This window comes from Epinephelus moara, chromosome 9 (assembly GCF_006386435.1).
Source record: "Epinephelus moara isolate mb chromosome 9, YSFRI_EMoa_1.0, whole genome shotgun sequence".
NCBI lineage: Eukaryota > Metazoa > Chordata > Actinopteri > Perciformes > Serranidae > Epinephelus > Epinephelus moara.
In genome coordinates this window covers 30,669,903-30,677,918 of record NC_065514.1, presented here as the reverse complement: position 1 = coordinate 30,677,918, position 8,016 = coordinate 30,669,903, and positions in this window count along the sequence as shown.

Genomic DNA, 8,016 nt, shown 5'->3' with positions numbered 1-8,016 from the left:
TGAGAGGCCAGCACACGGACGCACTGGATGTCTTTCCTGAAGCTGAACTTTTTGCCTCCAGGAAGCACGGACGAGATCTTATCATCACCTCCAGACTGAGAGGCGATGAAGGCGTCAATCTCCAGAGCTTTCTCTGTGACGAACACTCGGACGTTCCTTTTGCTGTAGTTACTCATCTGGCATGCAGAGTTGAGATTTCCCATTTTGCTATGTCTGATGAGACTGCTGTGACTGGTCAGGACTGCAGGTTTTGCTTGAGGCTATACTGTGGAAATAAACAGTGATGTTCCTCGTGACCTGGATTCAAATTTGTGGACATATAACATTATGCATATATTTTACATACTTAAAAACAACGCTCATACACCCCACGCCAATACAGAGTTTTCACTCCACATATTATTATTTTATTTTTATTTACACGTTTTTTTTTAAATTCAATATTCATATTTTGTTTTCTCTAATTCTTATTTTCACTCTAATTAACCCTCTTTATTGTACAGTAGCCTCTGAGCAGAGACTCAAGAGTATGCCACACTGCATTTTACCTGCATATTGAATGAGCGTGTGGCAAATAAAACCATTCAGTCTTCGATTATCATTATTTTACAGCCATGATTGTCTTTGGAGTTCAACTGTGACGCTGTCAGTAAAAAGTAATATTGCTTTTCTGTTTGAGGACGAATAAACAATGCTGAATTACTGCAAAAAGGTTTTACATACAGTATCTAACACCGCTCAACACATTTGAAAAACATATGCCATATTAATGGAGATGAAAAGAAGTCTTCTAAGAGAATAAATGCAATTCATGCACTCACATTTAACACAGACTAGTTGACAAAACAGCTTTAGTTATATTTGAGTCTTTTCTCAAAGTCTAGTTTGAATCAAACAGAGAATCTTACCTGCTGCTACACCGAAGGCACAATACTACTCTGTTGCTGCCCTCCTGACCTAAGCACTGTGTGACTCATGGACAAATTTTGATAATATGCAAAACCTTTCAGCTATGGCAGTGCCATATACTGTATATGCACCTGTCTGAAACAAGCAGGGCCAATGTGGTGTCTCTCACACCTATAGCAGGGGTGTGTAAACTTTTTTTTAAGGGGGGTAGGTAAGATAATGTGAAAATACCTGGAGGCCAGCTGCTTCTTGCATCATGTGGGTTACTGAAAAAGAAAATTATATTCAAATGAGACAAACGCAACGGTTTCCTCTTTCAATGGAAAAGTACTTGTTTTTTCATTGCTCTTCAAAGCAATGCGTAATTTAATCCGCTTGCGTAATTCCGACTTGGCACATGTCTACAAACTGCATGATAGTCCTGCCATCATGAGGTGAACGGAAAAAATGCTAAGAGCTCTTGCTCGATTAACCAATATTGTATGGCGGGCAACATATGGTATATTTCAAAAGACAAGTCGCGGGACATTTAAAATTAATCCACAGGCTGCAGTTGTCCCCTGGGCCGGACTTTAGACATGCCTGACCTATAGCATCTCCTTTACTTACAAACCACAAATAAATGACATGAACAATTAAAGAAATAAATGTACTAACATTTACTAACCCTAACCCAGTGTACTTCGAAAAATGGTAATTGATTTGAAACTGCTAACTGCAAGAGGCAAGTAACAGTCAATTAAGTGATGATGCTGCTGTAATCCTCATTGTCAACAAATCACCAAATGATCTAAAACCAACAATGTGTCCATCTCTCAATTCTTCCAGACTTCCCTACACTGTCTGTGACACTCAGCCCATTTGTCCTAAGATGTATATCTTTGAAAACACCTCACAAATATGTGGCATCATTTTTAAAATAAACAGCTGGGTGCTGTAGTTTTTAGCAAACATTACTCTAACAGGGGTGAAAAGTGCATTTGTTGTGGACTATTTTTAGTTGTGCATGAATACACACAATTGGTGCTCTTGTGAGAATTTCTGGCAGCAGGAAGGTGTATGTGGGACCGGGTCAAAATAAACTAGTGTCGATGCTCATTGTAACAAAAGAACAGTTAGTTTACAGTTTTCAGGGAACAATGGTGCTCTATGGCACAGAGGAATATGATATTCTGTATCAGGCTTTGGATACACTGAAAATACTTTAGTAGGATCAATTCATTGTTGGTTTGGGGTGTTTTTATGTGTAGGAGGATGATACAGAATATTAATAGACTTATGTTTTAAGTTACTCTGAAATGCGATATGGAAAAGAGATATCATAGAACAAATGATACGATTGTCCTTGTATATAAAAATAACATGTTAAATTTGAAGTGCAGAAGCTACATAACCCATAAGTAGCAAGATTAAACATTCCTATGAGATCCACCACTGAGGAAATGATAAAAAGTTCCCTCTCTAATTACAGCACCTTGTTAGATAGAACATTATTTGCTGCACAGTTTGCATATTCAAAGTGAGACAAGAAAACTGCAGTTAAGATAGCAGCATTACTGTTGGGTTTATGCTGCCCTCCAGCACTCATTCTCAGCACAATGAGGCCGTGGTTGCTGCTGCTGTCCCTTCTTGTCTCTGACCTGAGTCCCCTTGGAGATGGGGACTGGGTCATGGATTACAACTGTTGGACTTTATGCAGAAAATTGCTTAGGATGACTCTCCTAGGACTTAAGATACTTCAGACCCAAACTCAACCCCAGTGCATGTGCATCCAGAGAAACTGTGTGTATGTTGCTGTGCAGCACAAACAGAGAATCTTCTCCTTTTACTGGACACACATAGTTCATCATGGATGCAGTTTGTCCCATCAGGAGTTTACAAGAAGAATCCATAGGAATCATATCCGAGCACTGGTATGCTTATTTCAATCTTAATTGGTGTCAAATGCAACACAATTTGCAGCTACTTTAGTTTTTGCACTTTATCAACAAAATGGCTTTGTCCCTATGTTGCCTTCCCTGTTGATGTACTGAAATGTGATCACAGCTATTGCCACTATATTTCATATCTTATGTGAGCACATTAATTATTTTTTAGCTTATTGTATTTTCTCTGTTCTGCTGCTCCCTGGTGTGTGTATGAATTATCAGCACAACAGGTGGGACTGTCACAGTCAGGCCTCCTCAAAATTACACCGCCTAAAAGCACAAAGCTGATCATAAAACACAAACAATAACAACCAGCTTTAATTTTATACTAATTTAACACGGTTGATAACAAGAATATCTGACACACAGCATGTTTTTGCACCTGTTCCGAATATTTATGGGAGAGCAGAGAGATTAGTCTCCAACCGATGCTTTGGACTGAGAAAGAGAAACTATGAAACTTCCTTTCTATAAGCTTTAGGGCAGAAAAGACCTTGGAGGCCTCTTGACCTTAGAATACTATTGAGAAGATTACTAAGACTGAAAAGTAGACTATGAATCCTATGGTTAAACAGATTTGAAGAAATAAAGTTACTGAAAGAATAACTGCAACAGTTGTGGACATGTACTACCTCTGAGATTTCTCCCTTTCTACTTACCATTATACATATTCAGATATCAATAAATGTTGCACGGTTGACAGTGTGTATAGTTGAGTAGTGTGCTGAGGGAAGTGCCATTAAAGGTCCAGTGTGTAGGATTTAGGGGGATATATCGGCAGAAATAGAATACAATATTTATAATTACGCTTTCATTAGTGTATAATAAAGAAATGTGAAAATAAGACTCATTATGCTTTCGTTACCTTAGAATGAGGCCATTATACTGTATATGGAGCAGGTCCTCTTTATGGATGTATAAAGAGAACTGGATACGATGTTGGGGGTCTGTTCATTTCTAAGTCGAGCATGAAGCCGAAACAGTTCGACTTTCTGGGTTTTAAAGGATCTTCCGCATTGTTGAGCCCATATTGCAGGTACACTAGACTTTCAAAATGTTATCAGACTGAATGGGTCAATCCTGATTCACTTATCTACTGATTTTGGAAGTCTATTTCACCATGTAAGTCTACTTTGTGGGCCCAATGACATCAGGTGACGAACCTGGGAGTTGTAGTTACACGGTTTGGCCACTATGTCAAATTGGCTTCAAAGTCAGGGTCACTTCAGTGCACTTCCTGGGGGCCTGAACCAAGCCATGCCAAAGAGCATGGATACCAAGAGGCGAAGCTCAATAGAACGCCACATAGCAACAAATTCCCTCATGGTTTCGTTCTACCGCCGCCATTTTGGACCGTCAGCAAACCGCAGCAGACCCGCTTGCATACAAAAACACACAGACAAACTGAAGTATATCGCTATTAATTATGCTTACAATGCTACTCACCTCGTGATAGCTTGGTCACAGCTGCTTTTTCACGTTTTTGTAAAGCAAAATATAGACTTAAAAAAAAAAAAAAACGAAGAAAAACGGCCTTATGAGAAGATTAACTTAATTACTCAATCTACCAAAAAAAAAATTAAAAAAAATCAATATTTTAACTAGAAACACATTAATGGCGACGTCACATAGTCAGGAATAAAGATTTATTTAGTTTGTACAGTAAGGGGACAGTAATAATAATAGTAATATATAGGCTATTTTAATATGATATATTTTAATGCTAAAGCAGTTATCAGTTCTGATATAAATGTTCCAAGAGGCCATATATATATATATATATTTTTATTTTTATTTATTTTTTTTTTTTTTTTGGTAGATTGGTTTATGGGGTGATTTTGAAGGAGTAATTAAGTTAATCTTCTATAAGTGTTATCTTCCCTCCAAAACTGGCATATTAAATGTATATTAAAACACTTTAAAACTTACACCTCAGGAGTTCTTACCTGTCGGGATCCTTCGGGAAACGGTGGAAGGCCAGGTGTGGAGTGTTCCACCGGTAGTTGTTGCAGTTAATTGCATCCCATTTGTTGTGGACTATTTTTAGCTGTGCATGAATACACACAATTGGTGCTCTTGTGAGAATTTCTGGCAGCAGGAAGGTGTATGTGGGACCGGGTCAAAATAAACTAGTGTCGATGCTCGTTGTAACAAAAGAACAGTTAGTTTACAGTTTTCAGGGAACAATGGTGCTCTATGGCACAGAGGAATGTGGAGTGTTCCACCGGTAGTTGTTGCAGTTAATTGCACTACACTGTTTTCTTTTACTTTTTTTCTCCTCTCTCCTTGACATCTTGCATGTTGTCTGGGCGCAACAGTCCAAGCTCAACAGTCCAAAATGGCGGTAGCGCCCCTAGTGGCTATTGGCAGAAATTCAACGGAGCTTCGCCTCTTGGTATCCATGCTCTTTGGCCATGCTTTTAAGCCAAATTTCGTAGTGGCCAAACAGTGGAATTACATCCGTCGTGTGATGCCGTTGAGCCCAAAAGGGCTTTTTCCCATCGACTTACATGGCGAGAGAGATATCTGTATATCAGTGGATAATGTTTTTTGAGCACAACTCTCCCCACACCAGCAAAATGAGTCCTTTCACTATCGTTGTTTGATCCTAGAAGAACAGCACAACTGAATCATTTTATCTCCATTCAAGTGAGCAGAGCACGAAACAGGAAGTAGTCAGCTCAGGCAGTGGAGGTCTCTAGTGCACCTGCTCTAAGGGCCACACAGTGCAAAAAGTAGAGCTGACAATCCGGGTGATTTTCATAGGAATGAATAGGGCCCTGCCTCAAACGCTGTATCCAGTTCTCTTTGAACATCCATGTCTTGGTCCTCTTCCACAGAGTCTGCCATGTTGTTTCTACAGTAGCCCAGAATGGACAAACCCAACAGTGGCTCTTTATAATAGAGTGCCATAGGGATGGCAATTTTCTTGTTAGCATTGCACTGGCTCCCTCGTCAAAAAGCCAGTGGGATTTTTCCACTGGATTTTGGATTGCTCCTGAAAAAAAGGCTCTGTGGCAAACAAACGTTTATGATACTTACACGTTTTGTTCAGCGAGATAATCAAATCTGAGGCTATGAACGAATTATAAACGAATAATCAAATGAACCTAATGTCACCACCATAACAAGACTTTAAAGCCATGTTTGGTGCGGCTCAGCATGATGACATTCTGTAGTCTCATTTTGCCACTTGTTAACAACCATCTTTTTAAGGAACATAGAAGCTTTGAAGTTCACAAGTGGGGTATTTACTGATGTATTTTTTGTCTTAGAGCAAAACATCTCGTGTGTCAACCACAGGCCTTATTTCAGGCATCTAACCAACGACCCATTCAAAAAAATCCATTGACTTCAGGACGTGGGAACCAGGAGTGGTAAAATGGCAACTCATTTCAGGGTTGTAGGACTCATTTCTCAGGCACTCTATGCCATTTTTGTACCTCAATTCCCCTACATGTTTGGTACAAGGGAGAAGTTTCATTTGGTTGCAATCTGGAACCTGCAACCTCACAGCCAGATGCCACTAAATCCTACACACTTGTCTTTTCTAAGTAAAAGCTGTCCATGGAGAGAGGCACGCTGAAACACTAGAAATGAACCATTAACAGTTAAAAAATGTTGCTCCTGGCCTTAGACACCAAGAGTCTACAGTCATGATAGCAGCTGCTTGAGGCTACGATGAGCTAAATACGTGCATGCTTACATGCTCACAATAACAATGCTTGTGTTCAGCAGGTTTAATTTTTTCCATCGTCACTCAGTTGGTGTCTTAGCAAGCTAACATTTGCTCTTTAGTTTAGTACAGCTGAGGCTGATGGGAATGGCATTAGTTGTGCAGATATTTGGTCATAAATCAATGGAGGAGTTAAAATTTTGACCTGATGATGGCGCCAGATAAAAAGTTAGTCTAATGCTTGCTGAGATATTTCCGTCTGAACCCAAAGTGATGGATAGACCAAATGACATTGCCATCCCTGGAGCCATGCTGCTGGCGTGGCTAAAAATGCTCACATAAATGAAGCAGTGTACTGGAAATGGTTTGTTTTTATGTTGTGGCTCATGAATTTGCCTGGTGGCAGTTTTGTAACTAACTCTGTCTTCCTCTCCTGTCACTCCAGGTTGTTTCTCTCCTTCATGGAAAGGGAAAAAGTGTTTCAGCATTTCTGGTGAGGTCAGATTATCTCCCAGCGCTGCATGTTATTAGTGAAAGCCGTCATATTGCCACGGATAAAGATCATCCTGATTCAGGGTCTGCATGGGCACTGAATCATTACACAGATGCCTCAGGCCGCAATTTTCGAGCTTTCTTACTGGAGAAATCCAAGAGCTGGGCACCCGCCATCATTGTGCAGAAAATGCTGACAAAGAGAAACTGTGCTGCTACAAATGTGATTATTTCCCGCTGTTTTATAGAGGGTGAAATAAGATCAGCAATGAACATCAAGAAATTATTCAAAGAACAGATTGCACAACCACAAATTAGACTAAAAAAGAGCACACTGCGAGGGATCGACATTAAAGTCCCCAAGAATTATGATGGACAAATTGTAGTCAGTCGACATGACTTTTTCCGAGCTGCTACTCTGCACTCTGGCAGCTCTTTAATGAAAACCTCAGATAGATCACAAGTAGGGACACTTAGAAATTCAGTCAGAATTATAAAGAAAATTGAACATTTGAACTTGTTGCAAAAAAGCACTCGGAAGCAACATCCTTTAAAGGCTGCATCCAGTGTGCATGATGATGGATTTTATGGTGAGAAGCAACTCTTGTTGGGATCCAGAGAGAAGACAGAATCCTTAAATAGACGGCAGCACAAGATAAAGGCTACTCGTGGTGATAATAAAGATTTTAGTGGGATGATAATCACAAAACAGGCCGAGTTTGGACGCCCGGAGGGGGAAAGTGAAACAGAACACTCACATACAAATACTATTGAAAATGGAAACCAGAAAAGATTAGCATACATCCTACAAGCCACCCATAAAACAGATAATAATGATGTTGATCACAAGCAAATGCTCAGTGAGGCGGGAGAAGTCTTATTAATGTTATTCCTTGCAGACACAGAGAGGGAGACACAAACAGAACCATCACAGCAAAGAAAACTTATTGTGAACACAGACACTGGGTGGGAAACAGTGAATATACCCATAAAGGAGCTTGATGACCCCCC